The sequence below is a fragment of the Taudactylus pleione genome, unplaced genomic scaffold (genome assembly GCF_031769625.1).
Source record: "Taudactylus pleione unplaced genomic scaffold, aTauple2 ptg000063l, whole genome shotgun sequence".
In the NCBI taxonomy this organism is placed as follows: domain Eukaryota; kingdom Metazoa; phylum Chordata; class Amphibia; order Anura; family Myobatrachidae; genus Taudactylus; species Taudactylus pleione.
The window spans coordinates 976,861-984,720 of record NW_028284465.1 but is presented as its reverse complement, the minus strand read 5'-3'; positions in this window follow the sequence as shown (position 1 = coordinate 984,720).

The following is a 7,860-nucleotide window of genomic DNA, read 5'->3' as shown; positions in this document are numbered from 1 at the left end:
TCAAGTCTCGCACCCCAGCAGGGGGTCTCAAGTCTCATGCCCCAGGAGGGGTGCCACGTCTCGTACCCCAGGAGCAGGTTTCAGGTTCCAGTTCCCAGGGAGGAGTGTCGTGTACTACTAATTCTGATCATGGTTCCTGATCAGTATCTCCTGAAATATCGTTCCAGAGGACAACAATCTCTGTAGTCTGTTCTCAGTTTTGATTGTTGATGCTACTGTCTCTAGCTCCCCATGACTCCTTCCAGTTCCATCAATTGGTCCAAATTCCAAACATCTGTCAGCTTCAGTTATTTCGACTCCTCATCAATCGGAGCATCCTCAAGTTTCCTCCAGCCCTGCACCTGAAAGTGCTCCACAATTCTCAAACACACAGGATTCGTTGGATACTCAAGCACACATTTATTTTGATGGGGACTTATCGCAATACAATGCATTAATTAAGCAATACTCCACCATCATGGAAGCAGATCCAACTTGTGGTATCACTCCTACCAACATCACTAGGTTCCTTCTCCTTTCCTTTAGTGGTAAGGCGTTCGACTGGGCCAATCCTATCATCGAGTCTAATGATCCAATGCTTCTAAACATAAAGACTGTTAGTGAAGCTGTTGTTAAAGAATTTGGTCCTAAACCTGTAAAACAAAAGTCTGTTGACAATCTTCATTCTAACGAACTTCCCAGTTCCAAAATATTGTCCAAGCAGTCTGTTTGTTCTACCAAGAATTCGTCCTCCACTCCTCTGAAGTCCGAACAAGGTCAAGTTTTCAAGGGCCAGTGTTCTGAATTCCAGGCATCCCAAGGAAGCAGCACTATTGAATCTGGAACCCTGAACATGTGTTGTGCGCACACCGCCTTATCCCCTTTTTACTACTGTACCTCCCAAAATTCTGATCCTGTCCTTCCCAGTCACATATTTCCACAGGAGTTACCATGGTGTATAGCAATTTTAATTGTGTGTATTTTATTCACTTTTATATGATTTATTATCCATTTATTATTTTGCTCCTTTTTTGCACTCTTAGTGTGCTCATTTCACATTAATATGCTTGTGTTTTATTGCTGTTACCACACTTAGGAAGATTCACTGTTTATTCCTCTATTAAAAATGGATGTATAGCAGAAATCTGCCCAGAGGCAATCCTGAATACCTGCATTGCTAAATGCTATATATAGATATATATCAGAAACAACTGTGATTACCAATTGTCATATATATTTCAATATACACAGGAAACAATTGTGATTGCCGATTTCATTAAAAATTTTATATTTCAATACTCAATGTCCTGTTTTGTGGTTTTTGAAAGATATGAACATGATATATATATATATATTTATTCCATTGGCACTGACTAAATATACAACATAAATTGAGATGACTGCATAGCAAGAATCTGCTTGGAGGCAATCTCGAATACTTGCTTTGCTAAGTGCTATGTGTATGTGCATATATATATATATATATATATATATAAACTGTATATATATATATATATATATGTGTGTGTGTGCTTATTTCACTTTAATATGCATATGATTTATTGCTGCTACCGCACTCGGGAAGATTCCCTGCTCATTTCTCTATTGAGAATGGATGCATAGCAGAAATCTGCTCAGAGGCAATCCTGAATACCTGCATTGTTAAATGCTATATATATATATATATATATATAAAGAAACAACTGTGATCACCAGTTGTTACATATATTTCAATATACAAAGGGAAACTATTGTGATTGCCGATTGCATTTAAAATTAAATATCTCAATACTAAATGTCCTGTCCTGTGGGTTTTGAAATATATTAACTTAAGATACTTATACTTATTCCATAGTTTCTGACTAAATACACAACACAAATTGAGATGATTGCATAGCAGGAATCTGCTTAGAGGCAATCCTGAATACCTACATTGCTATATGTATATGTATATATAAGAAACAACTGTGATTATCGACTGTTGTATATATTTCAATTGTATATCTTAATACCTAAAAGTCCTGCCTTGTGGTTTTTGAAAGATATAAACATGATATATTTTTTCCATAGGTATTGACCAAAATATACAACATAAACTGCAGTAATGTTACAGTGTATCTCCTACGATTGGAGAATTGTTTGTTTGTTTGTATTGTCCAACCTGATAGGTATTTTTGGCCATTTATTTCTCTTTTCCTTTTTAATGAATTTCAATAAAAGGTATTTTTTACAGCTTGGTAATTCTATAGGAGTGTGCCCCACATACGGAGTCCTTTTTCTCTTCTCTCTGATATACTCAATTTACTCCTAGGGTGCACCTTCTACCTTTATTACTTTATAACGATCTTTTACCCACCAATATTCCTGTGCAATCAATCCTTCGCTACCTCCCTCTTCCCTTATCTATATATACAGTACCTCCCTTAAAGAATGTAAGCTCTTTCAACCAGGGCACTCTACCCTCTTGTGCTTCTCCCTACTGTAATTTAGTTTATCTCTTACTCCCCACTAGGACAACTAACACTCGGCTGATTTTGTGGGCATAAAGGATGCTAATATAGTAATGTTTATTATACATGTCCATGTCCTGCTTTGTATTGTAAGTCACTGGTTACTTATTTGTTCATGTACTTTGTAAGGTGCTGCGGAACACTTGTGGCGCCATATAAATAAATTATAATAATAATAACAACATAAACACAACTTTACAGAAACTTTAAAAAAGTTTATTCAAGAATTCACAGGAGCAGCACAATAGAATGAGTGAGAATACACTTCGCTGTGGCTGGGTAACAGATAATTAGTGATCAAACACACAGTAGTTGAAAAAACACTTGAAATGCGTTACCAGGAATGGACATATTGAATCTTTGTAAACTTGAATATAATTTTCCAGTCTTGCAGATATGGAATATAATTAGCAGCAATTGTCTGAACTCCCCACCGATGTTTCTCTATGGGGAAGTGCTACAGTATTTTAAAACTCTATTGTGACCTGAATTATTAGCTTCATCTGTCTGCCTCCCCCAAACTTCCCCTCCTCACCTCTTTTCCCTTGACTATCGACAGTCCCCGGATTTACCAGCAGGTGAGCGAGACCATCTGAGGGGTAACCAATGATGATCCCTCATGGTGTGTGCACTGATAGTCTGCCCCCAGAGACTGGAGACTGGCCTTGTCCATTGCAGGGTACAGGTCTTGTCAGAAACTCAGGGTGTACATGACCAAGGCTTAGAACAGGAGCAGCATATGGGACAGTTGGTGGAAGTCTGTCACTCCAACTTGATATAATGGTGGCAATACCAGCTGTGGACTGGGGAGATGCAGCAATCATAGGGTGCCTCTGGCTTTCTGCCATCCACAAAGTCTCTTGACCACAATCGGGAGGCAGCTTCAGGACCTTCTCCTTTTGTGCAGGGGGTGGAGGCTCTGTTTGGGCATCAGTGATAGTTGTAAGGGGAGGAAGGGGGTGGGGCGCTCTCTACTTGACTTGTGGCACACTCCAAACATTTATACTCAAAGGTCTCAACATCGATACTGAGGTGAAGTCTGTCATCATGAGATGAACACTAATTCATGGTCATCCACACTCAACCTCTCCCCATCCCCCTCTCTATCCATCCCTTCCCACTCCCCTCATGCCCCTCACCACCCCCACCCTCCTAACCCTCAACACACCATATATCACACCAGGGCCGTAGCTAGAGTAGCACGGCCGGTGCCATCGCACAGGGAACCACAGGTCAGGGGGCGCTGTTTGTGCCTGTCAAATTTCTGTTTATTAACATTCTTGCTTGTAGCTTCCTCTTATTTCATCCCCAGCATCTCCTGGCCTCTCCAATCTCTTCCCTGGCCCTTCCCCATGAAGCCATGGCACTTTTTGGGTGCATTATCTCCTTTTGAAAAATGAGGGGGGCGCCAATGCTCTTTCTTGCACAGGGCACCAAAATGTCTAGTTACGACTCTGTATCACACCACCTACCACCCACTTTACATCACCACCCCTATCCCTCATACCACCCTTCTGAAAAAGCCTCCACCAGACAATGATCTGCATCATGTATCAACCCATCCCCCACTAACACACAGCAACACTCATGCAGCCACAAAAAAAAAACCCTCTCCAACTACCAGCCATGTCCCCCCCACAACATTTCCCTTTGCCATCTCCTCTTACCTCTCTTCCCCCCTCCTTCTCTCCTTACCACCTCCCCCCAACTAGTAACCTCCAACCACCAAAACACACCACAAACATTACCCATCCAGACTAACCAGACATGTTACAGTATCCCAGCAAATCATCATCACACACCAGTGCACAATCCCTCCTGAACCCACCCCCTCTCTTCACTCCTCACCTCCATACATTATGCCCCACCTCCACCATTTAACCCATTCACCCACACACAGACACCCCATCCCCCAGGGACATAACACCCACACCTCCCCCCTGGGGAATCAACAATCCCTGCTAGCATCCCGTCCATGCACCACATTACACCCACACACCTCCGCAGGTTCACACACAGACCCGCATCCCACGATATCCCCTGTTTCCGCTATCCCCCGTTACCAAGCAACTGGTTCTCTTTCTCCATCACACCCAGCACCACATCCCATTGGCCAGAGCCCACATGCCCCCACTAGGTGTCATGTGACAGATGCTGTCCTTCCCTGTAGCATCTACAACACCTCCCCCTATCCCACACTTAACACGCATCCCACCCTGTACACACACCCTCCTCCGCCTCCACATGCCATCAGCCAACCCCCTCGGATTGCCTGCGGCACCCCACGTGCTCACACCTGAACCCAGAAGTGCAGCTTTTTAAACATAACTGCACTCACCACATGGGTAACACTACCTCCTGGATAAAGGCATAGGCTGAAATGCATTGGAGAAGCACCCACCACCCACTACTAGCTACCTTCCCCACCCAAGCACTAGAGCTCTTCACCTCTGGTGTCAGAGCTGACTGTGCTGCGACCCGCTCCCCTACCCAGCACCATGCCGATACTCAACACAAAGGGAGGTTGCCAACCAAAGGACGCTCACCTGTCAGGGTTACTGGCAGCACCTTCAGCCACCAGTGCAACCACCCTGGGCAGGCCCCAGAGCACACCCCAGACAACCATCCTTTACACCGGCATTTCGACACCTGCAACATGCTACAAAGACAGCACACTCTCCCAGAGGAGGGTCGCCCCACACCTGACCCTAGCCACTCACCACCAGCGAGCTACCTCACCATCGGGTACAGGTGCAGTGTGGACACCGCACCAGCTTCACTTCCAGCCTCACTGAACCACGATCTGCACCAATTGTGTGCCCACCATTGAACCAGCAGACCAAGCCAGTACAAAGCGGAAGGGTACGTACCCACAACATTTCCAGCCACAACATTCAACATATGAACAACCTACCGGTAGGTATTTGAAGAAACTTGAGACATTATTTTCTAATCCACCATGCGGGATGCCACAAGCACGAACTGCCACCCAACACCAACCCATCCAATTGCACACTTTCAGCTGGCTCCCCAAGACTGTAGACCATAGTAGTGCCAGCAGTGATAACTTGCTGGTCAAGAACCGCACGGCAAGGAGCCCCCTGAAAGGGTCCACCTACCTTCCCACCAAAGTTCAGCTCACCACACCCTTCCCACCATATTCACCCCTCCACCACACTCCATCATCTCCCCCCTCACTCCAGACCCCACCCCCCAAGTTTACCAATGATTTGAACGATTGAACAATTTGAATGATTTTTGTCTGTATTAAAATTAATGGAATCGTCCAAGTCTGACTGCAAACACTTCAGATGTCAGATATCTTTATCTGACAAACATCGTTCATCGTTCATCCGACATGTCAGATATGTGAGATATTCCTTCAGAATTGAACGATTGAATGATTTTTAAAATCGTTATCGTTCAGATCTGAAGAAAAATCTCACCGTGTGTATGCACCATAAGATATTATTAGTAAATTGCACCAATTGGCATTTGAATTCCCCAATAACATAAACTTAAAAAAGCAACAGTGAAATATTCATTATTGTGTGCAAATGATATACATTATTTCCAGCCTATATTAGCTGCCTACAGTCAGTCACCCTATATTTCTGATTGATTAATTTAGGATCTGAGGAAGTGATTCAGACCCGCTCGTGAGCTCCGTGCACTCGCATGCGGGACGTTTGTGGCCCAGTGCACATGCGCACGATGGAGCCGGCTCCGTCGTGTGCATATGTGAGACCCTGATAGCGACAGGCAAACCATCGCTCCGGGTCTCATACCAAAGGGGGCGTGCTGTCCCTTTAGTGGGCGGGCCAGGGGAGTGGCTGCCCAAACGGAGGCGTTCCCATGTGAATGCCTCCATTTGGGGGCGGCCCCACTGACATCACGAGTGATGTCAGAGGGAGAGATTTCGGCTCTGCGAGAGCCGAAATCTCTCTGGGGCTTGCGGCAACAAGACCCTACCACAAGGGTCTCATCGCAAGCCTGATGGCCGCGATGGTCTTGACCATTACGACCATCTTCCTGGCCGCTCGCTATAGCTGTGGGTGGTGACCCACAGCTATGCGAGTGGCCAGGAGGCCGCTCTAAAAAACAAGAAGGCTGGCCCTGATTCAGAGCGAGCTCTCTGTCAGAGCATCCGGCTCTGAATCAGGGCCTGAGTGCAATATGTTGCTACTTTAGAATTTGCTATGGAAATTATCTATAGCAGCCCTGCCCATCCTGTGGCTGCCCAGCTGTTGTGAAACTACTGTATATCCCAGCATGCACTGCCACAGTTTTAGCATTCCCTAAAAGTATGGCAGGGCATGCTGGGACTTGTAGTTTAATAACAGCTGGAGAGGCACAGTTTTGCTAGGCTTGCTCTATAGTATTTTACTAAACAGAATGTATTAGAATGTACTGTATATTTTACTAACATCATTTACATAATAAAAAAACAAATGGAAAGGACATGAAATGAGTAGGGATGTGCGCCAACCCCCGTGTTTTGGTTTTGGTTTGGATCTGTATCTCCTTCAAGGTTTTGGATCTGGATTTGGTTTTGCAAAACCACCCTCAAGTATTTTGGTTTTGGATATGGATTTTAAAAAAAAATAGATAAAAAATTTAAAAAACAGCTAAAATGTAATTTATGCAATCCAAAACACGAAATTCGGATTTACCTGGATCTCCTCAAGAGATCAGAACCGCGACTCGGATTTACCCGGATTCACGAAATTCGACTGTTGTATATATTTCAATTGTATATCTTAATACCTAAAAGTCCTGCCTTGTGGTTTTTGAAAGATATAAACATGATATATTTTTTCCATAGGTATTGACCAAAATATACAACATAAACTGCAGTAATGTTACAGTGTATCTCCTACGATTGGAGAATTGTTTGTTTGTTTGTATTGTCCAACCTGATAGGTATTTTTGGCCATTTATTTCTCTTTTCCTTTTTAATGAATTTCAATAAAAGGTATTTTTTACAGCTTGGTAATTCTATAGGAGTGTGCCCCACATACGGAGTCCTTTTTCTCTTCTCTCTGATATACTCAATTTACTCCTAGGGTGCACCTTCTACCTTTATTACTTTATAACGATCTTTTACCCACCAATATTCCTGTGCAATCAATCCTTCGCTACCTCCCTCTTCCCTTATCTATATATACAGTACCTCCCTTAAAGAATGTAAGCTCTTTCAACCAGGGCACTCTACCCTCTTGTGCTTCTCCCTACTGTAATTTAGTTTATCTCTTACTCCCCACTAGGACAACTAACACTCGGCTGATTTTGTGGGCATAAAGGATGCTAATATAGTAATGTTTATTATACATGTCCATGTCCTGCTTTGTATTGTAAGTCACTGGTTACT